The sequence below is a fragment of the Myotis yumanensis genome, unplaced genomic scaffold (genome assembly GCF_028538775.1).
Source record: "Myotis yumanensis isolate MYYU_CA2020_CCGP unplaced genomic scaffold, mMyoYum1.0.hap1 SCAF_8, whole genome shotgun sequence".
In the NCBI taxonomy this organism is placed as follows: domain Eukaryota; kingdom Metazoa; phylum Chordata; class Mammalia; order Chiroptera; family Vespertilionidae; genus Myotis; species Myotis yumanensis.
In genome coordinates this window covers 39,721,027-39,745,552 of record NW_027223759.1, presented here as the reverse complement: position 1 = coordinate 39,745,552, position 24,526 = coordinate 39,721,027, and the positions used below count along the sequence as shown (strand labels likewise).

General features: G+C 40.8%; 1 protein-coding gene across 4 annotated transcripts in view; it reads right to left on the bottom strand.

Moving 5' to 3' along the window:
• Positions 1 to 24,526, bottom strand: part of CCDC141 (coiled-coil domain containing 141) — a 171,497-nt gene that overhangs the window by 87,460 nt on the left and 59,511 nt on the right. The gene's annotated exons all lie outside the window — the stretch shown is intronic.

Genomic DNA, 24,526 nt, shown 5'->3' with positions numbered 1-24,526 from the left:
AATCTAAAATAATTAGAACAAACAAAATACCCAGCTGTTTTCAGATACATTTTAAAACATGCAGACGTGTGTGTAACAAAAACAACCAGTGGTTCCTCTTATTCCTGGAACAGAATGCAAAAGCCAGCTACCTTTTAGGGTGAGGTGATATTGCCCCAGGATCCCAGGTAGTGTGGCGAGCCGGCACAGCCATGGCATACTCAGCCCCAGGGAGCCTTATGTGCCGTGCCAGCTCAGCCAGGTTCAGTAACCCTGAGAGGGGGCGGTGAAGGATTGAGAAAATACAGACAAGAGAAAAAGCTGGGTCTGGGTGGGACGCTGCTCCCAGATGGAGAGACAGCATCACGGACTACAAGCTGTGTCTTTATTTTATAGCCGGATTCCACAAGGCAATGTAAGGGCATGGTCAAGATGTTTACAACATTCTCATGGGTTTTGATCCTACTCAATTGCATGCACCTGAACTCTATCAAGCCCACATTACTCAGACACGTGGGACCATGTGTTTGGACCATAGGTTCAAGCTTACAACTATAGCCTTTGGCTATAATTGTGCTGGGAGGGCTCTGCCCTCCAAGCTGGGACTTGCACGTGGCCATGAGAGGACTGTGCCCTCTCATTAGTCCGAGACTTGAACCTGTCCAAACACTGTAGCCACTCTCCACAACGTAGCAGGAATGCCTCAAGGAAATGGGTTGCAGCCCTTAACATGTTTAACCCACTCAGTTTTCAAAAGTACTTCATAGTCATAGATAAGAAGTGACTACTTTTCAAGATGGGCAGGCTTGGGTAGAAATACATCCATGCCAGTGGCATCAGTGGTATCACATTAACACAATTTTCCTTTACTGTTTCTTGTGACAATTCATTTCATTAGTCACCATGATTAATGATGTTCCCCTCACCCCACCATATAACCCACCCCCTGGAAGCCATCAGGGAGCCAGGTTTTTGAGCCCTAGCTCACCTGTGACTGCAGGCAGATGTGGACCACTTCCTAAAAATAAACCCTTAATTTCTTTGCTGCAAACTCCTGTTTGTCTTATTGGGTCTTGATGCTTACAAGCAAATAGACCCCCTGAGTGTGGTAATAGTTGGCAGACATTCACACATTAGTGTGAATCAGACTGTTTCCCTCCAAACACTTGAGAACTGCAGCACTGCATCCATCTTTCATGCAGTTGTGCCCATCATTTCTCTGTTGCCTCAGAACCAGGAGTCTTCCCATAAAATTTTATTGACTCTGTTGTCTTGAAGATGATCACGCAGTAGAGACTGACTCATGACTTCCCAGTCAATCTGCAAGTCACTTATACACAACAGCAATTTAGAAGTCCAGCAAGGGCTGACACAGGGTAACATTTTGCTGCCAGCTTCCATTTAGTGGAGTCATCCGTTGACCCAACAAAAACTAGCTGCATTGAATTCCATTTTCCCAGACCCCTCTACTGGGTGCTGCAGGAAATCCAGAAATGAATATTCCATGGCCCCTGTCTTTGAGAAGTTCACAACTGTGGGGAAATCAGACATGTAGAGAAGTCTGACATGTGAATGACTGAAATGCCAGGAAGGATGGCAAATATTCTTTAATTGAGCACTAAGCAATGTTCCACGAGAAAAGGAGAGAAAGGTAAGTGCTAAAGGGATCAAACAGCTTCCTAGAGAAGGAATCTGTACTGATGCTGACTCTCAAGGCTGTCAACTAAGATCTGCACAGGCTTGCCCTCTAGGCTAGAATGGAGACAGAGAGCTTTAGATAGACCCTCTCTGCCCAATGTACTGACCTCTGCTGAAAATAAGACAACAGGCCCCAAAATAGAGTCATTTATGCTAAGCCTCATGTCACCAAACCAAGACTAATCACAGTTTCAACCTCTCCTAGAAAGGGAATCTTAACAGGAAGCACTTGGTCAGTACTAGTGAGGCAATCTGCCTAATAGATCCTTCCATCCCCTAAAACGTAGTGACCATGCCATGAGCACCCTGCTTTTGCTAGTATAACTTCCTTGTTCCCACTCCCTTTTGCCTATGCAAGTCTTTCATTTTGTATAGATCAGCAGAGCTCCTTTCTATCTATTAAGGGAAGGTTCCTGATTCATGAATTGTTGAATAAAGCCCATAAGGTATTTAATATATACTTAGTTGAATTTTGTGTGTGTGTTTTTAACACTAAAAATATTATCCAAACATCCTGATTGTGGGTGCTTTGTCTTGCTTCTTGGCCAATTTCTGTTGGGCCCAATATCGAATTATATGCCAAACTCTGTTTACAATTTCTGTTTCTGCTTAGCTTTGCTGACTCACTTCCTGATACTTTGCCCCTGGTTTCACTTTGCTAACACACTCTACTTCCATTTGAGTCCTCCTCCTTTTAGGTAACCAAAGTGTGACTTCAGGCTATTCTTGACTTTTGGCTTTTATCTTTCCATGTCAACTCTAACACTATAATTTATGATTAACGTTGAACAAGAAGAAAAAGAAAATAAGGAAAGAGAAATTCAATGCTGAGGGGTCAGACTAAACAGAGATTCAGAGGTAAGAAAGTATGTGGTAGGCATCCTATATAATAAAGAGCTAATATGCTAATTAGACCTAACAGCAGAACAACCATCCTGACAACCTTCCGGTCAAAGCTGGGGCTGCGAGTGCCAGCCGAGACTGCAAGAGGCTGCAAGGGCTGAGCCCCTTACACGAATTTCGTGCATCAGGCCTCTAGTGGGAATAATAAGCATCCAAGCTTGGAATCAGGGAGACTTACAGGTTGGGGAGCAGGCAAAGGGCAGATCAAGGTGGGATTTAAATGCTTTGAGAACAGGTGAGGAGTGTGTTTTTATTTTAGCCAACCCAAGAAAGGCCTGTCAATCATAACATCTCGAGCTCAGAGTTTGGATTTGGGGTTAGGAAAGAGGAGAAATGGACTCTGATCAGACTGAAGATCCAGCCAGGATATGAAGATCCAAAAAGGCTGAAATTCTATTAGACAAAAAGTAAAGGAAGGAATGTTGATTTAAACAAAGAGATAAAGCCTACCCGCCCTAGCTGGCCTGCTCACAGCTATCAGGGGTGGTTTTGTACTTGGGTGAGCCCAGAAGGCAATGACTTTTCTCAGGGTTCCAGTGAGATTTAGTGAAACCACAAAATTAGGGAGCAATCAAGCCAGCTCTAAGAGCCTTAATTATGAGAGTAAGTCTGGGTGACCCAGTGGCAGGCAATGCGGCCATGATCCTCTGCTCTTTTAAACCACTTCTCTTCTTGTTTATAATAAACTTTGCTCTTCTGTTAACAAAGGTGGATATCCTAGCCAAGCAAAAAGAATGAGGTTTGGGAAAACTCTTGATTGGAATGTCTTTCTCTTGAGAGGATATTCTGCTTTCCATTCTCATCATTAAATCCTAACAGTGTGGGAAAAAAAAAAAATGCCATGAGAGGTTGTAGTGGAGATGCTTGAGAGAAAAATGGCTTAGTCTCAGCATGCCCAAAGGCAACTTTGATGACATCATAAAGAATTAATTGCAGAGCATTGGCCTGCGGACTAAAGGGTCCCAGGTTTGATTCTGGTCAAGGGCACGTACCTCGGTTGCAGGCTCCTCTCCGACCTCGTGCTGGAGGCAGCCAATCGATGTGTTTCTCTCACACTAATATTTCTCTCTGTCTTTTCCTCTCTCTTCACTCTCTCTAAAATTCGATGGAAAAATACCCTCAGGGGAGGATTAAAAAAATAATTAATTAATTAATTTAAAAAGAATTAATTGCAAAATGGAAAGACCAGAGGCTCAGAAGCTAGTTAGGCATGTGACAGGATAATTTACTGTGTTATTCCTATATTGTGCTATCTGCCCTGTTTCAAGAAGGCAGTCAATTTTGATTTCTTTTTTTTTAATTCTTTATTATTGAAAGTTTTACACTTGTCTCCCTTTTCCCCCACTGATCTCTCCCCGATCGCTCCTGCCCCTCAGCACGTGCCCTCACCCCCCTATTGTCTGTGTCCATTGGCTATGCTTATATGCAGAGATACAAGTCCTTTGGTTGATCTCTTACCTCGCCCTCTCCCCTGCCTTCCCTCTGAGGTTTGACAGTCTGTTCCATGCTTCTATGTCTCTGGATCTATTTTTGTTCATCACTTTATGTTGTTCATTATATTCCACAAATGAGTTTCTTTTGCCTTGGTGAAGTTTATAATAAGGTCAAAGGCAGAAGTTACTTGTAAGTCATTTCCCCTCCTGTCTTTTGTAAAAGACCAAGTCAAATGAAGACATATGATAGCTGTGGTGAAGGAGAAAAAGGTAAGTGTGAGGGCCATTGAAAATCAGGGGGGCCTGGCTAGCACTGGAGAGAAGGCTGGATGCAGGATGAGGTTTGTGAAGATGTATGGTCTTCTCGATGCAGTGCCATGAGGCCTCCACAGGCATGGCTGTGTTGCCCTTAGGGAGACCAGCATTTGGGCCAGCCTGGGACCCCAAACAGGCACAAAAGCGGCAGAGCCGCTGAAGCTGCAGTCTCCATATAGGCTGGCACAATGATCGTTTAAGAGGGAATCAGAGTGGACTGATGACTACAGTGCTATGGTGTTGTACGGGCCCAGGAACCCCTGCAAACCCAGGGGAAAGGGGACTCCAATAACAACAGATATTGAATGTCCCACCAGCCAGAGGATGGGAGCTCAGAATAAGGCTTATGTTGAATAAAAATAAAAAAATAAAAAACAAGTGACATTTCATGCAATTATTATAGTTTGTAGGCTCAGATTCATACTACTACACAACGTAAGTGTAATAGTCCCTGTTAAGGATTCTGAGAGTCCAAACTAAAGTGGTGGTCCTGGGGTGAGAAGATGAGAAGGAGATAAAGAGGTAAGAATTGACTAAAACTGAAAGATGAGCAAAGTGAGGGGAGAAAAAGAATGAGGATCCTAATGTGACCCTGAAGTCTCTCTAACCTGGGTGGCTGAAGGACTGCAATGTCTTTAGCCAACAAGGAACACAGGAGAAGGGTTGAAGGGGAAAAGAACTATTTTAGTTGAATTAGAAGTACCAGTAAGAAATTGATATGTAAATCTTCAACAAGAATTTCTAAAAAGAAGACTGGAGTTGAGAAAAGATATATGACTTGGAAATTTTTTTAAATACCTAGAAATTATCAAGCTAAAAGTGATATTGCTGTCATGGGATTAGATAACTCCACGTGAAGAAATGAGATGAGAAAGGAGCCAAAGATTAGACATTCCACACAAACCAAGAATGGGGGAAGAAATGGCATGGAAAGATTTGAAAGGAACCATCCCAAAGATGTGAGAACTAGAGAAAGTAGTGCCTCAGAGGACAAATGCATCAAGAGCTTCAAGTCATCGGTTATTGAGAAAGAACAGCTTCTCATAATGCAGTAAGCATTTGAGGGCTGCCAAGGAGGCAGAAAATGAAGCAATCGTAGTAGTGTCTTAGGGCTGTTGTAACAAAGTACCACACGTTTGGGGGCCTAAACAACAGAAATTTTCTCTCTCACAGTTCTGGAGGCTGGAAGTTTGAAATCAGGGTGCCAACAGGATTGGTTCCTTCTGAGGCTGTGAGGGAAGGACCTGTTCCAGGCCTCTCTCCTGGCCTCATGGATGGCCAACTGCTCCCTGTGTCTCCACATCTTCTCCCTCTATGCGGGCCTGCCTCTGTGTTCAAATTTCCCCCTTTTAAAGGTATATTTCATTAGAGTCCACCCTAATGACCTCATCTTAACTAATTCCATCTGCAATAACCCTATTTCCAAATAAGATCACATTCCGAGATATATGAATGTTGGGGGACACATTTCAACCCATTACAATAGTTTTTTAAAAAGATGAATTAGTGTTTTAAGGGTTGAGCAGCAACATTTTTATTTCCAATTTTGTGAGAGATCAAAATATAATTGAAGGAAGAAGAGGGTAGCTAGAAATTGAGGTATTAAGAATGAAAAGAGGCAAAATATAGAGATGGGAAAGGAGGAATTTAGAAAAGTGGATCAAGGCTTACATTTGGAAAAAGAGGAGAATTAAAGTAAACAGAAGACAAGCGGAAAAAAGAGGAAAAAGGGCAGAGGGGGGGAAAAAGTCAAGCAATTTCATTTTGTATGACTAAACGACTCTGAGGTTAAGTAAAGTCTGGGGAATTTTTAAAAAGCACGAAAGTTTTGGACTGGTTGTTATGGGGAAAGGAGCAGAGAATTAACAGATGACAAAGAAAGGAATTTGTAAGGGTAACTGATAATGGATCATTTGCTTTTTAAACAGGTATAATTGGAAAAATTATTCTAATTGACTCCTCTTCTTTCAGATGTAGGAAGAAACAGAGAAAATGGGTGATCGAGTTTCCTCACAAACAGCCTTGGCCCATGCTGAATAGGATAAGGAGGGACCAGGAAATGATGAAAGGAAAGGGAGGTGAAGAGAGCAGGTTTGGCTGGTGCCATGGAACCAAGTGTAGCCACATGGCTGAGAAGCTGAAGTGAAGGCCTTTGGAGTAAAGAACAGCAAGAAACTCTAAGGCCACAGAATGCCTCGGGGTGGACACTGAAGTAGCACAGGAAGGTTTAGGGATTTAGCTGGTGTCTATGTTAAGCCATAAGAAAGTGCCTTCTCAGGTGCCCACATCAAGTAGAGTCAGTTTCACTAGCACTATTATGATAGCAATATTACCTTGAGTTATGATAATAGTAACTATAAAGAGTCAGGCTTTGTGGGAATTTTTCTTTCAGGGCTGTCAAATAATTGGAGGAGGAGGAGAAGGAGAAGAAATAATATATACAAAGAATTTTTTTTAAAAAAAGTAATGAAGAGAAAAAGTTTTTCTAAGCATTTATACTTTTTAAAAAACTTTAGGTAGTTTTTTAAAAAAATTTATCTTTAGTGTTAAAATATTACAAATGTCCATCCCTTTTTTTTCCCATTGACCTCCTCTTCCCCACACCTGCCCCTCTCAGACCTTCACCACACTATTGTCTGTGTCCATGGGCTATGCATAAATGCATATAAGTTCCCTGGTTAATTTCTCCCCAACCACCCCACCCTCATCTTCCCTCTGAGATTTGTTATGCTTTTATGTCACTGGATCTATTTTGTTCATCAGTTTATTTTGTTCATTAGATTCCACATCTGAGTAAGATCATGTGATACTTAACTTTCTCTGACTGGCTTATTTTGCTTAGCATAATACTCTCCAGATTCCTCTATGCTATCTCAAATGGTAAGAGATCCTTCATTTTTTACAGCTGCATAGTATTGCATGATGTAAATGTACCATAGTCTTTTTATCCACTCATCTACTGATGGGCATTTAGGCTGTTTCCAGATCTTAGCTATTGTAAATTGCACCACTATGAGCATAGGGGTTCATATATTCTTTCTGACTGGTGTTTCAGGTTTCTTAGGATACATCTCCTAGGGCAAAGGAAATTAAGGAGAAAATAAACAAATGGGACTACATCAAAATAAAAAGCTTCTGCACAGCAAAAGAAACCATCAATAAAACAACAAGAAAGCCCACTGCATGGGAGAACATATTTGCCAATGACACATCTGATAAGGGGTTAATTTCCAAAATACATAAGAAACTCATACAACTTAACAAAAGGAAGACAATCCAATTACAAAATGGGCAAAGGCTAAAGCTCCAAAGTGGACATACAGAAGGCCAAGAGACATACAGAGGCCTTTGAGAAAATGCTCAAAGTCACTAATCATCTGAGAGATGCAAATTAAAATGACAACGAGGTATCACCTGTCAGAATGGCTAACATCAACACATCAACGAAGGACAAGTGCTGGCAATGATATGGAGAAAAGGGAACACTAGTACACTGCTGGTGGGAATGCAGAATGGAGCAGCCACTGTAGAAAGCAGTATGGTGTTCCCTCAAAAAATTAAAAATGGAACTCCCATTTCACCCAGTGACCCCACTTCTACACATTTAAACTTAAAAGCTGTTGAGGATTCCATAAGCAAAGTGACAGCAGGTAGTTTTAAACCTAGTGATCATAAAATACAATACTCTTTTTTTGCTCTCTTAACTCATTCTCTTCTTAGATGGGCTTAAGTATTTCCGAAGGACTTTCTAAATCAAAATTTCCTGCCCTAGCCAGTTTTGCTCAGTGAATAGAGCATCAGCCTGCGGACTGAAGGGTCCCAGGTTCAATTCTGGTCAAAGGCATATGCCTGGGTTGGGGGGCTCGATCCCTAGTGTGGAGTGGGCAGGAGGAGGCAGCCAATCAATGATTCTCTCTCATCATTCATGTTTCTCTCTCTCCCTTTCTCTCTGAAATCAATAAAAATAAAGAGTTAAGTCGATCAATCAATCAAAATTTCCTTGTAAATGAAAGCCTATGGTTCACTAAGCTTTACATTAACTCACAAGTTAAGGCTACAGTAGTTACCAATGTAAAATTCCCACTATTTTGTAGATTTTCCCAATGCTTGCGGACAAATTCAATACTATATATACATATTTTACCTGTTAGTAATAAAATTATTTCTAATTTATGTTCTATGAAAAAAATGACACCTGCTCTTAATTGGGAACTTCATTAAAAAATCAGACAAGGAAAACAAATTATTCACTAAAATGAAAACAGAGGAATTGAAATGCACTCATGCAGATGTCTTTACTGTTTGGAGATTCTATTCATTTCTGCCTTTGGACGTTGCAGATTCAGACCCCACTTTATTTTTTAAATTAGATAAAACATTATAAAGAAACATACTCTGCTTCATTTCATAGGAAAGAGTGGTGAGGACAAGTAGGCTGACAGCAGGCATTCTCTGGTGAGGGTCTTACCTCATGTGGCAGATTTAACAGAAATGGAGATTAACTCTATATGTAACTCTCTTGTGCCTTTCTTAAAATGAGACATTGACACTCCTGCATTGAGAAGTGGCATCTATGCTTCACCCCTTGAACCTGGGCAGGACTTTGTAATAGGACTTTGCAACTGGTAGCTTATGCAGCTGAGACTGGGTCATAAAAGGCAATGAGGTTTCATGCCTTCCTCATCTCTCTCTCTTTCTCTCTCTCTCTCTCTCTCTCTCTCTCTCGCACACACACACACACACACACACACACACACACACACACAGGTCCTGGGAGCCCTAAGCCCACAGGTAAGAGTACTGGAGAGATAACATGGAGAGAGCGGGGAGAGAGATGCCTGAAGAAGTCCAGCCATTCAAGCCCATAGACTTTGACTCTTCTAGCTGAGAACCTGCACATTACAAATCAGAGACAAGACTCTAGGCTCTGTCCTGACCTATAGAATCCATGAGCATAAGACAAGGTCATTTTATGCCACTCACTAAGTTCTGGGATAGTTTGAACCAAAGCCATAGCACCTATCACACCCCATCTCTTTATTAAAAACCCACTAAGCACACCTTGTCCTTCTATAGGCCCCATTCTGGCAGTCAGCAGGTTTTCTTTCTATAAAGAACCAGAGAGTAGCCAGTTTAGGCTTTGCACATACTCTTCCTGAGATAATACCCAAATGAACCTGACTGTGTTCCAGTAAAACTTAATGTATGAAAACAGGCATCAGGCTGAATTTGACCTGGGGCCTAGCTTGATGACCCCACCCCCCTCCAAATCCTATCCTTAGGGTCATCAGCAATGGGTTTCATGATCATAGTAGTCCAAAGTTGGTCCTACTTTTTATAGGTTTTCCTTATAACCACCGGAGACTTGAGCAGATTTACTGAAGCAATATGTTTTAAAGCAGTTTTACCATTTTTTCACATCCCTTCAGTGAAGGAATTTGGAGAATGTAACGGAAGCTCAAATAGCAGAATAGTCAGCTTCCGTACACAGGTTATTATGTGCTGCAATGAGAAAAAATAGCTCAACAATGTTTATAAAGCACTTGGAAAATATTTGGATAACCCAGAAACTATTATAAGAACTCTAGATAATGCTGTGCACTCCCTGAACCACTCTAAAACACTATAAGTAGCTCCTTTTGTACGAAATAGTTCGTGTAAGTGCTATTTCTGAGGAAATATTTCTATTCTTAAAAAAGAATACTTGAAAATTTTATTTTTTTAAATGGCTGCTTAAAATTTTTTTCATTGATCTTATTTTTAATGGCTGCTTTTCTAAATTTTTTAAAAATTAATTTTAGAAAGAGGAAGGAAAAGAGAGAGAGGGAGAAGGAGAGAGAAGCATCAGTGTGTTGTTTCACTTATTTTTGCATTCATTGGTTGCTTCTTTTTATTTACTTTTATTTTATTGATTAAGGTATTACAAATGTGTCCTTATCCCCCCATTGTCAGCCCATCCCCCCAGTCCTACCCTCACCCTTACCCCCTGTTGTCTGCATCCATCACTTATACTTATATGCATACAAATCTTTTGGTTGATCTCTCCCCCTTACCCCTCCCCTCCCCTACCTTCCCTCTGAGGTTTGAGCATCTAATCAATGCTTCTCTGTCTCTAGATGTTTTTGTTCATCGGTTTATGTTGGTCATTATAATCCACAAATGAGTGAGATCATGTGATATTTATCTTTCTCTCACTTATTTTGCTTAGCATAATGCTCTCCAGCTCCATCCATGCTGTTGTAAATGGTAGGAGTTCCTTCCTTTTTACAGCAGCATAGTATTCCATTGCATAGATGCACCACAGTTTTTTTAATCCACTCATCTGCTGATGGGTACTTAGGCTGATTCCAAATCTTAGCTCTGGTGAATTGTGCTGCTATGAACATATGGGTGCATATATCCTTTCTGATTGGTGTTTCTAGTTTCTTGGGATATATTCCTAGAAGTGGGATCAGTGAGTCAAATGGGAGTTCCATTTTTAGTTTTTTGAGGAAACTCCATACTGTTCTCCACAGTGGCTGCACCAGTCTGCATTCCCACCATTAGTGCACGAGAGTTCCTTTTTCTCCTCATCCTTGCCAGCATTTGTCATTTGTTGATGATAGCCATTCTGACAGGTGTGAGATGGTACCTCATTGTCATTTTGATTTGCATCTCTCGAATGATTAGTGACTTTGAGCATGTTTTCATATGTCTCTTGGGCTTTCTTCTGTCTTCTTTTGAAAAGTATCTATTTAGGTCCATTGCCCATTTTTTGATTGGGTTGTCTTCCTTTTGTTAAGTTGTATGAGTTCCCTATAAATGTTGGAGATTAAACCCTTATCGGAGATATCGTTGGCAAATATGTTCTCCCATGCAGTGGGCTTTCTTGTTGTTTTATTGACAGTTTCTTTTTCTGTGAAGAAACTTTTTATTTTGATGTAGTCCCATTTGCTTATTTTCTCTTTAGTTTCCATTGCCCTAGGAGCTTCTTGTATGTGCCATGACCAAAGATCAAACCCACTGGCCCATTCCCTGCAGATCCAACAAAGAGGAGATGGGTACATGCGCAGTAAAGTCAGGGTGATGTAGGGCGGGTGTCAGTCAATCACACCTGAGAACAGAAATGACTGGCCAGAATGGGCATGACCACTACAAGCCTATTTGGGAATACATAATCCCCTAAAAAAAAGAGTTTGCTCTCTCATGAGTTTTGGCTTGTGGTGCTCTCTTGTCCCTGCTTCCTTGCATTTGCCTGTATGGCCCATGCAATGGATTGATGAACTGCAGTGGGAAACAACCTCAGCTGATGAGGTTGCTCCCACATGGAACAGAAACTCTGGACACTGGCTCTAATTCTAGCCTTATTAAAGCCACAGTTGCACTTCTTTTACGGCAGGACTGAAGGAGAGGGGACTTTGGAACTCAGGGGCTTAATTCCATGCAAATGAAAATCACTCCTTCTCCCATGTGAGTCTCAGAAAATTCTTTTTTTCGGGATATTGCAAGAATTCCACTCCCATTAGCAACAGGTGGGGACAAGGACCTCTCCCCACCAGTAACAAGAGAAGCCAGACACAAAAGGCCACTTACTATATGACTCCATTTTTTTATGACATATTCAGAAAAGGCAAATCCATAGAGCCAGAGGGCAGATTAATGGTTGGGAGGAAAGAGGAGGGGATAAACTGTTTGATGAGTATGATCTTGTTTTTGAGGGGATCATAAAAATGTCCTAGAACTAGATAGTGGTGATAGTTATACAACATTGTGAATACACTAAAAGTCACTAAACGTAAAATTATTGTTGTTTGTTTTACCACCATTAAAAAAAGGCCCATATTATGTTGTGGTTGTATTGTGCAAGGCATTGTGCTAAGTACTGTCGTATGAGAACATAATTAATCCTCACAACAACTATATCAATTAGACACAATTATTACCCTCTTTTACAAAAGACAGAGCCCAGGTTCAAATATGCAAGAAATTTTCCCAAGAGTACATCAGATATAAGCAGAGGCCAGGACTTAACTTGAGGCCTTGGGAGTGTACTATTCACTCCACTGTCATAATCTGAAATACTATGTTGCTGCCTCAAATACTGTATGCTATAGATACATGGTTTAATAGCACCCAATCATTTAAAAATATTTTAAATATGCATTTGAATAGAGAAATGCTTGTGACACAATGATAACTGGAAAAATCACACTGCAAAAGAACACATACACATTTTGTATATAAACACACACATATATGGTGTATCCATATACACACACAGTTGTGGAATACTCAATATTATGTATGTTTTATATTTCCTTCTCATTTTCAGACATAACTACATACTATGAGTGATTTTAATTTTCTTCAGTTTTTTGTTTTAGAAAAATTAGAAAATATTATGTAATCAGAAAAATAAAACAATAAACATATTTTTAAATATATTTTTATTGATTTTAGAGAGGAAGGGAGAGGGAGAGAGAGATAGAAACATCAATGATGAGAGAGAATCATTGATCAACTGCCTCTTGCATTCCCCCTACTGGGAATTGAGCCTGCAACCCAGGCATGTGCCTTTGACCAGAATTGAACCCATAACCCTTCAGTCCACAGGCCAATGTTAGAGCAATAAACATATTTTTAAAGAGCTTCTTTTGATGAAAAATGTTGTAGGAACCTACATGACAGCGTAGGTAAACACCTGTACACATCACTTCCTACAACCACGTCAAAATTAAAACTAAAACACAGAACAACCATCATCCAGAACTGCCTGAAAGCTGGTTGAAGGGAAGTCCTACAACTAGAGAAGTAAAAAAGAAAGCACACTCACACTGGTAGGAGGGGAGGAGGCGCACAACCAGCTGGACCAGCACCCACGTGTAGCATGTTTTTAATCAGGAGGGAAATTGTATCTGCAGAGGCTGCCCTTGAAGGGCAAGGGGTCCTAGCCCCACACTAGTCCCCAAGCCCAGGGTCCCAGAGCTGGGAAGAGAAGTTCCCATAACTACGGGCTGTAAAAAAACAGTGGTGATTGGGGTTCAGTGACATGGAGGCTGCTGGATATCCAGTTGTTCCTTTTAAAGGGCTGACACACAAACTTAGACTCACTTCCTCCCAGCTCCAGCACCAGGGAGAGGCTCTGAGAGACCCAGACACATACAGGGAGGAACTGGATTGTCTGACATTGAGGCAGGTACATGGGGAACAGCTTTTTCCCAGACAGGGGTGATCACAGGGGTCATTGGGATCTCCCCTGTCGCAGGGCTGACTGGCAGCCATATTTGTTTTTATCAGCTTGGCCCACACTGTTTGTTTCACCCTGGTGATTCCCTGAGACCCTACCCCATTCAATTTGCAGCCCCATCCAACCTGTTTGCAGCAGCTTGTCCATACGAAGGGCCTGTCCTGGCTCAGGCTTCAGACTTTGCTAAAACCTCTCAAACAAGTTGCAGCTGAGGCAGCATAGCCCAAACCTACCAATAAAAGGCCCAAGACCCTGCATGAGCACGAGCCTGTCTTGCTTCACAGCTGGGCCTCACCTGGGTACCTCCAAGCCCAATACAAATATCTCCTGCAGGGTGTCCCCAGGCAGTGGCTGACTTTGCACCTCCCTGGAGGCCCTAGAGCAGCCGTGGGCAAACTACGGCCCGCGGGCCGGATCCGCCCATTTGAAATGAATAAAACTAAAAAAAAAAAAAGACTGTACCCTTTTATGTAATGATGTTTACTTTGAATTTATATTAGTTCACACAAACACTCCATCCATGCTTTTGTTCCGGCCCTCGGTCCAGTTTAAGAACCCATTGTGGCCCTGGAGTCAAAAAGTATGCCCACCCCCTGCCCTAGAGCCAGTGCACCTGGTGGACAGCTTCAGAGCATAGAGATTACAACTCTACATATCCACTCAAGAGGCATACTCAGTGAGTACCAAAATCCCAGTGAAGCAAGTCCTGCTCCATAGGGGTGTCTCCTGCACAGCAGCCCTTTCTCTGTAGCCACAGCTGGTCCTCACAGCCAATTGGCTTGGAGGTCAATTCCTTCCAGTGACACCAACAGCAATCAAGGCTCAACTACAAGACTGTGTACACAGCCCACACAGGGACACACCTAGTGTGCAGCTCAGGTGACTGGGGAGGCTGAGCCACTGGGCCCTACAGGACACCTACTACATAAGGCCACTCTACCAACTCCAGGAGACATAGCAGCTCTGATACGTAGAAACAAACACAGGGAAGTATTCAAAACACAGGGGTAAAGGAACACATGTGCTGTTTTTTTTAATCAGGAGGGAGATCATCTCTGCAGAGGCCCCCATGAGGAGCAAGAGGTTCTAGCCCCACACCAGACCCCCAGCCCAGGGTCCCAAAGCTGGAAGAGAAGTCCCCATAACCATGAGCTGTAAAAACCAGTAGGGATTGGGGCTGAGGGACATGGAAGCTGCTGGAGACTTGGGTGTTCCTTTTAAAGGGCCCAAGCACAAACTTACTCAGACTCCATCCCTGTGAGCTCCAACGCCAGGCTCCGGACAGCGGCTCTGGGGGACCCAGACACACACAGGGAGGAACTGGATTGTCTGGTATCAGGGCGGGAAGACAGGTGACAGCTTTCCCACAGACAAGGGTGCTCACAGGGGTCATTGTTCCTGGGCTGGGACCACCCTGGTCACAGGGCTGACTGGCAGCCATATCTGTTTGCTCTGAGGCCCTGCCCCATTCAATTTGCAGCCCCATCCAACCTGTTTGCAGCAGCTTGTCCATACGAAGGGCCTGTCCTGGCTCAGGCTTCAGACTTTGCTAAGACCTCTCAAACAAGTTGCAGCTGAGGCAGCATGGCCCAAACGTACCAATAAAAGGCCCAAGACCCTGCATGAGCACGAGCCTGCCTTGCTTCACAGCTGGGCCTCACCTGGGCACCTCCAAGCCCAATACAAATATCTCCTGCAGGGTGTCCCCAGGCAGTGGCTGACTTTGCACCTCCCTGTAGGCCCTAGAGCCAGTGCACCTGGTGGACAGCTTCAGAGCATAGCAGATTACAACTCTACATACCCACTCAAGAGGCATACTCAGTGAGCACCAAAATCCCACTGAAGCAAGTCCTGCTCCATAGGGGTGTCTCCTGTACAGCTCTCCCTCTGTAGTCACAGCTGGTCCTCACAGCCAATTGGCCTGGAGGTCAATTCCTCCTAGAGATGCCAATAGCAATCAAGGCTCAACTACAAGACTGTGTACACAGCCCACACAGAGGTGCACCTAGAGTGCCCAGCTCAGATGACTTGGGAGGATACTGGGTCCTACAGGACACCTATTGCACAAAGCTACTCTACCAACTCCAGGAAACATAGCAGCTCTATCTGATATAAAAAAACAAACACAGGGAAGCAGTCAAAATGGGGGGGACAAAGAAACATGTCATAAATTAAGGAATGAAAGGAATGAAACCAAGCAAACTACTGGACACAGAATTCAAAACCATGGTTATAAGGTTACTCAAGGATCTTCATGAGACCTTCGGGGGAGACTTTCAAGAATCTTAGTGAGAATGTCAAAGACATGGCAAAGGACCAGTCTGAAATTAAGCATACATAAATGGAAATGAAGAATAATTTACAGGGATTCAACCATAGAGTAGAGGATTCTGAAAATCATATCAACAATTTGGAATATAAGGAAGCAAAAAAACACCCAATCAGAAGAGCAAAAAGAAAAAAAGAGTCCAAAAATATGTATGAAGATAGTGTAAAGAGCCTTTGGGGCAATTTCAAGGTACCAACATTCATATTTTGGGGGTGCCAAAAGGAGAAGGGAGATAATAAGATACTGAAAACCTATTTGAAGAAATAATGACAGGAAACTTCCCCTATCTGGTGAAAGAAATGGACTTAAAAGACCAGGAAGTGTACAGAGTCCCAAACAAGAGGAACCCAAAGAGGCCCACACCAAGACACATCATAATTAAAATGCCAAGGGTTAAAGACAGAGAGAATAATAAAAGCAGTAAGAGAAAAGCAATTACCTACAAGGGATCACCCATACACCTGTCAGCTGATTTCTGAAAAAAAACTTTGCAGGCCAGAAGGGAGTAGTAAGAAATAGTCAAAGTGATGAATAGCAAGAACCTACAATCAAGATTACTCTACCCAGCAAAGCTCTCATTTAGAATTGAGGGTCAGATAAAGAGTTGCACAGACAAGAAAATGCTAAAGGAATTCATCATCACCAAACCAGTATTACATGAAATGTTGAAGCATTTTCCTTAAGAAGAAGAAGAAGAAAATGGTGATGATGATGATGATGATGATGAAGAAAAAGCGATTTTATAAAATGGCAATAAATACATATCTATCAACAGTTGAATCTAAAAATCAAAATAAATGAATGAGAAATCTAATGAACAAAATAAACTGGTGAATAAAATCAAATCAGAGAAATAGAAACATGGGACAGACTGACAAATCTCAGAGGGAAGGGAGATTAACGAAAGATGTTACCTGTGGACACAGACAGAAGGATGGTGAAGGCCTGGAGTGGGATGGGAACCGGATGGAGGAGGGCAATGAGGTGGAAAATTTGGGACAGCTGTAATACTCTCAACAATAAAGATTTTTTTTAATGAGAAAAAAAGAGCCACTTTCTTACAGTGTTTCTATGATGATAATTATGCATTTAAATTATCCAAATAAGCTTGCAAGAGATTTTGCTTTACTTTATTATCTCATAGTTATATAAATATTTTGTAACTTTATTTTTTTTAAATATATTTTATTGATTTTTTACAGAGAGGAAGGGAGAGAGATAGAGAGTTAGAAACATCGATGAAAGAGAAACATTGATCAGCTGCCTCCTGCACACCTCCTACTGGGCATATGCCCGCAATCAAGGTACATGCCCTTGACCGGAATCGAACCTGGGACCCTTCAGTCCAACGCTCTAGCCTCTGAGCCAAACCAGTCAGGGCTATTTTGTAACTTTAAACTTGACTTTTTTCTCTAATAAAGATTCCATGGGACCTAAGCATTGGTATTTTTTAAAGATCTCTAAATAATATTTTTGAAGAAACTAGAGGCCAAGATCACAAATCCAATTTATGAAATCACCCAGCAACAACTGGAAAATATTTTCAATGACTTGGAAAATTGGATTAGATGATGAATCATGGAAGATGGTTTTAATCTTGAATCTGAGGAATATTTCTACTATAATTAAAACATTGAAGATGATGTTTCTATACACAATTTTCAGTTTTATTCTCTCCCAGAACTTAAAATATTATTTTTACTCAAGGTCTTTCTAAACAATACATATTCATCTATGAAAAGCACTATGAACCTACATGAAATACTAGTATATAGTACAAACTTCTAAGTCAGTTCCTCTTAAACTTTAGTGTCCATTCAAATTCTCTGGGTTAAAATGCAGATTCTGACCTAATAGGTTTGCTGGGTCGAGTCTGAGAGTCTGCAGTGCTAAGATGTCCAGATGTTGCTGCTGTTGCTTCTGGAAGCCACACTTGAATAACAGTGCTATGTCTCTTTAAGCCTTTAAAATGGGGATTAATGACCTCCATCTCAAAAAAGACATCATGCCCCACCTAAAGCCACTCTCATTTAAACGACAGTTTTCTAAGTGACTGTCCTGATTTCAATATCACTCCCTTCCTTTGTTATCATTCACATTATTTCCAAAGTAATTTTCTAAAATGCAAACTAGTTAGCCCAGCTGGCTTGGCTCGGTGGTTAAGTGTGGACCTATGAACCAGGAAGTGACTAGTTGGGCCATGCCTAGGTTGGGGGCTCGATTCCCAGTGGGGCGTGCAGGAGGCAGCTAATCAATGATTCTCTCTCATCATTGATGTTTCCTTCTCTCCCTCTCCCTTTCTCTCTGAAATCAATAAAAAAAATTTTTTTCAAATAAAATAAAATGCAAACCAGTTTAAGTTACTACTCCAGTTGGATGATACCTTATTGCTCATCATAAGTCAAATCCAAATGCTTACAGGGCCAGACACATAACGTGAGAACATAAAGCAATTGTGGGAGGGAAGGTAGATAAAGAGGGATGTGGAGGCCTTTGGCAAACGGGAGTGCACATGCCTTTTCTAGAGAAAATAACTACACAAGAGCTGCAGTGTCTATACATAAAGGTGAGCTCGATACTGCCAGATATATCAGGCTTTTTTATAAGGAGTAGGAAAGCATCTTTTTTGACAAAAGCTTCATCAGTTTAAGATTGGCAATGAAGTTTTTAAAAATTCTAATGCCACAAACTACATAAAAATCTCTGAACACGAGATCCAGACTTCAGCATTTTCCAAAGCCCCCAGGTGACTCTAGTGTGCACCCACTGCAAAGGGCCTGAACTCAACCAAGGGCTGAAGCTATAGAAGTGAGGAGACGAAAATTACTTTAAACTGAAAATGTCTGAACAATTCACAGCCACAGAAAGAAATATTCCCTAGACTTAAGCAGTCTCCTGAAAATACAGCTGCCATTGACACCCTTCCCAGGGAGTTTCCTGACTTGAAAGAAGGCTGACCCTTAGTACCAGGAGGTGCAGATTCAGCTGCCATACATTCTCCCACTGGGAAACTCCAACCAGAAGATAGACTGCCCATCCCATTAGCATCAAAAAGCCCAACCAGGACCTTCCATACTCTCCCCCTGATGCCCTAAATTGAAATATATATATCTTTACTTTGGACTACTGCACAAGTTTTCCATTATTGGGAGCTCCCCTGGGCATGTGTGAAGATAAAGCTCTTTTATTCCTGTCCATCTCTGTCTATTGTCAGTTACTCTGCAGGCCTCTAATAGCTGGACCCAAATTGAAAGAGGAAAAGTTTCCTTCCCAACAGAAGTACAGGTTGGTTCCTGAAGGCCATTTTTATATGAACATTATTTCTGATGTGTGGTAGGAGGAATGATTATGCTTCCTCAAAGGAGATAATAAGAAAGTATTTGTTTACATATTATTTTAATACATCCTACAACTAACTCTGAGCTCCAAAGGTTGAATTCAAGCCTTGGGGCGTTAAAGTGATACGTGATAAAATCTAAGAGTATTTAAGTCCTTAACCAAAGGGTGATTTATAATCATCCATATCTGCTATTTCTTTACCTGTTACATATGTAAAAGGAGAATATTTTTTCATACTTAAGAAAATATAATTTAATACAATTACTCATAGTCAAAGGTTGTGTTAATAAGCCTTTAGTTTAATTATTTCAACACATTCTGAATAAGGTATCACATTTATTAAGAGATATGGATGTTGCTATATTTCTTATTTGACTGCATTCCAGCAAGATAGAGGCACTTTCAAAGTTTTTTTGAAAGAACTAATAAGCAATACAGAACAGTTCCCGCTGTGTGCGTTAGCTGTGGGAAGCAGAAGCACCTACTTTCCGTGGATTCCCAGATTATTTACATGAGTTTCACTAATGAATCCCCAGCTTGAGGCCTTATTTCTATGCTAAATCTCCTTTGAAAGGAACATTTCCCCTTCTCCTCATACTCACACCCAAATAAAAGTCCAAAATGTAATATGCTTCCTCCTGTTTAAGGACACATAAAATTGGAATCCTTCTCTAAGAACAAGGAATGAGACTGTTGAAAAACCACAGATGAAAACTATTTGCACATTTACGTCATGGGTGGCAAAGTAAACAACATTTTTGGAGCCACTACTGAAATGTGGATGTTTTCAAAAATAGTTTCTCGTTGAGTTTTCATGGCTAGGCTCCTCCTTACTCAGAGAGGTCAAGTGTACCCAAGATTGCATAGTGCAGTGGTTCTCAACCTTCCTAATGCAGCGACCCTTTAATACAGTTCCTCATGTTGTGGTGATCCCCAACCATAAAATTATTTTCGTTGCTACTTCATAACTGTAATTTTGCTACTGTTATGAATCGTAATGTAAATATCTGATATGCAGGATGTATTTTCATTGTTACAAATTGAACATAATTAAAGCATATTGATTAATCACAAAAACAATATGTAATTATATATGTGTTTTCTGATGGTCTTAGGTGACCCCTGTGAAAGGGTTGTTCGACCCCCAAAGGGGTCGCGACCCAAAGGTTGAGAACCGCTGGCATAGTGAGTAACATAGCCAGAATTTCAACCTGTTTTTTTCCATGTAGACACAACCTGTTATAACATTATGATCTCTATTTTTGGTTAACCATCTAAGGTTGTTAGGTCTTTTCCAGAGATCTTAACATTGTCAATAGGACCAGCTTCATTGTCCAGTGACCTATACCACCACACAGGACCCTATACTCAGAAGGATCTTGTGCTTAGGTTAATGTTGTGCTTGCTGTTGGTGCATTAAAATTCCAATAATATTTGCCCTGACCAGTGTTGCTAAGTGATTAGAGCGTTGGCCCTTATAATGAAAGATCTTGGGTTTGATTTCTGGTCAAGGGCAAGTATCTGGGTTGCAGGTCCAATCCTGGGCTCCCGGGGCCCATGTGGGCAGGGGGGGGGGGGGGGGGGGGAGGGGGGGGGAGGAAGAAAAAAGGGGGAGGCAACCAATTGATATCTCTCTCCACTTCCCCCCTCCCTTACACTCTCTCTAGGAATTAATGGAAAAAATATCCTTGAGTGAGGATTAACAAAAATAAAAATAAATAAAATCTCAATAATATTTAAAGGAAATCTCTATATTTTCATTTTGTACTGAGCTCTATAAATAATACAGCTGGTCCTTCCTGTGAAGAACAACAAGTGAGAATAAAGCTTATAGATAAGAGAAGCTTCCTTGAGGAGCCAAAAGGTGGTGAGTCTCAGTGTCAGGGTCACTGGCCATCTGGAATAGAATAAGGTTGAGTGCCATAGGCAGGAGATAAAGCCTGGCCCAGTACTAGCAAGCAGTGTTATGGGAAGAAACAATGAGATCTATGCCATAGGCCCATTTTTGCAAATTGGAAACATGTATATATTTTAGGAATGGGAATATGTCTACAGACACATATTGAACCCATTAGAGCGCCTGTGAGAAGGGAAATGTGATGGGGATAGAGAATGAAGGAGCAATAATAAAATAAAGCAAGAGAATGGCCAAGCAGGAGATTTATAATGAATTTAAGAGTTTGTGTAACTCCACTCTGGGGGGACAGATTTTTTTAAATAAATAAAGAAAGAAAGCCCTGGCTGGTTTGGCTCAGTGAATAGAGTGTCGGCCCTCTGGCTGAAGGGTCCCAGGTTCGATTCCAGTCAAAGGCATGTACCTCAGTTGCAGTCTCAATCCCTGGCCCTGATAAAGGTGAGTGTGGGAGGTAGCCAATCGATGTGTCTTTCTCACATTGTCCCTTCCACTCTCTATAAAAATCAAAATCAATGGGAAAATATCCTCAGGTAGGGATAAATAAATAAATAAATAAATAAATAAAATAAAACAAAGATAATGAGTAGATAGGTAAAAGGAAACTGAGTGGTTACCTAAAGTCACCAGAGAATCATAGAAAGAAATTAAAAGAATGTTTCTTTCATCTTCATAGTTAAAAAGGCTGAATAAACATGAATCAAGCATACCAGGAAGGGTTCTAATGCTGGGAATACCCAGGGGAGTGAGACACTATCTCCACTTTTCAGAAATGCCATTATTTCCTCTTTTGGTCAGTTCCACTCCTTTTGGCCAGCTCTGAAAAGGTGTTTTTTACATTCATGTTGTTTTAAATATAACAAGCACAACCGATATTGTAATCTGAATCCTGTCTTTATGGAACCTGAAAGTTAAAGGGAGTTTTGAGGTCACCTAGGCCCACTTTCCACAGCCTCAGAAGCTCTTTTATTTCTCAACTTATGGAAGTTTATTCCCTGTAATGACCATGTTTGGTTAGCATTTCTTTCTTATGCAATCACTGTGGATACATATAACCTCTGGGACAACTCCCCTTAGTGTCTCTTCTCTGGGTTCAACTTTGCTAGGACCTTTAACTCTTGTCATAGACAGACTGGTCTTATCATTATTTTACCTTATTCTGGAACAGCCACCCTCTCCTAACCAACTGCTCAGATCCCATCCATCCGCTCAAACCCCGTTCTTCTGGAAAGCCATGCTGGATCACCCCAGAACAGAGGGCCACTCCATCCTCTGCATTTACAATGATTCAGGGGCCCCTGCTGCCTTGAATAATCAGTTATCTTGCCATTGGATTATCTAGTGTCCCGAATGATGGCAAGTATCTCAAACCCTTTTTATCAACAAGTCATGTTTAGTACTCATCTCTATTGGGTTGACCCAATCTAAATAGCTATTCAATATTTTGGTAATTTTTAAAGATGGTATTGATATTGGGGGCTCCATTGGCTAAACCACAGTTTGGATGGAAAATCTTATCCCATAAAGAATGTTTCGCCAAAACCGGTTTGGCTCAGTGGATAGAGCATCAGCCTACGTACTGAAAGGTCCCAGGTTCGATTCCGGTCAAGGGCATGTACCTGGGTTGCGGGCACATCCCCAGTGGGGGGTGTGCAGGAGGCAGCTGATCGATGTTTCTCTCTCATTGATGTTTCTAACTCTCTGTCTCTCTCCCTTCCTCTCTGTAAAAAATCAATAAAATATTTTTTTTTTAAAAAATAAAAAAAAATAATAATAAAAAAAAAGAATGTTTCAAAATAAGCAATAAAATGAACTCCCAGCAAAGCAAATGTATACATCTCTTTTAGAAAATAAATTTATTCTCAAGGAAGACAGAGAGAAATAGTTTTCTCTCTGTTTCTAAAATCAATTCAGCTAAAAAAAAAAAAACCCTACTTATTTGATTATGCTTTAATACTCAGTTGATCCATGAGATTTGTAACTGGTTTCTGAGAGGCTTAGGACCCTGAAAGGAAGCAGTTGATTTGTCTGGAACATAATGGTGTTTATCAGGAATTTGTACCTTTTAAAAATAACATTTGCTTAGATATTCACATGGTTTAGCTTCTATACATAATCAAAATGTGTAATCCTATAATATGAATTCAGGATTCATATAATAAAGCATTTTTCAGCTGAAGGTTATTAGGTTATGATAAAGTTAAAAATAAAAAAGCATAACTCTGATATCATGTGTTTCTAGGTTTGTGCAGGAAAAAAATTGAAAGGAAATGTATAAAAATATCAAGAATGGTTATCTTAACAATGGCTATCTTTGGTTTGAATGATTCACTTTTATTTTCCTTATAGTTTAGAAATTTTCTATGATGTACTTTATATAATAAAATATTTATGATTAAAATTTTAATTCTTAAACCTCTTATGTCTGCAACATTGGGATAATGGTGAAAAGAATATCTGTGTTTTTCTATTTATGGATATCAGCACTACAAATATGGAATGTAGAGAATGATAAAAACTGTGTCCTACTAGAACTGAGATTATATGCTAACAAATATTCTACTCCAACTATCCTCAAGGCTGTATGAAACCATAATCCACAGTTAACAGTGAATATAACCCTAAAGGAGGTTTCCATTATGTGAACATGCCATTTTTGTTTATTTGTTTTAAAGGAAGCAACTCCTGTATATAATTGAGGTTGTTTCTTGTGCTTACTAGCTGAGAATTTTGATAGAATTTTCACTGATAAAACTTGTTTGACATACACAGAATAAATTCTTTTTTAAAAAATATATTTTATTGATTTTTTTTACAGAGAGGAAGGGAGAGAGATAGAGAGTTAGAAACATTGATGAGAGAGAAACATTGATCAGCTGCCTCCTGCACATCTCCTACTGGGGATGTGCCTGCAACCAAGGTACATGCCCTTGTCCGGAATCGAACCTGGGACCTTTCAGTCTGCAGGTCAACGCTCTATTCACTGAGCCAAACCGGTTTCGGCACAGAATAAGTTCTTGTGTAATTTTAAAAAATTCGTAAGTATAGACATTTTTAAAGTACTTAAAAATCATTAGTCATAAGTCTTTGTAACTGCATCTTTTATCAGTTAAGCAAATATTCAAAGCAAACACTTTGAATGCCTATGCATGCTGCAGTGTTCAAAGAGAAGCAAAAACGAACAAAGGCATCATGATCCCCATAAGGAAACTTCAGATCAATGCAATCTACTGCCTTTCCTGCCCCACCTAAATCCCACCCTCCCACACATGTAGTATTTATTTGGTTTGTCTTCCTTATTCTCAACCATTGCCTAGGAATGTTGGCCCATTGTTTTCCAGAGCTTCTTGACTGAGCTGTACCCATAACTACCAGGCACCCAACATACTGAT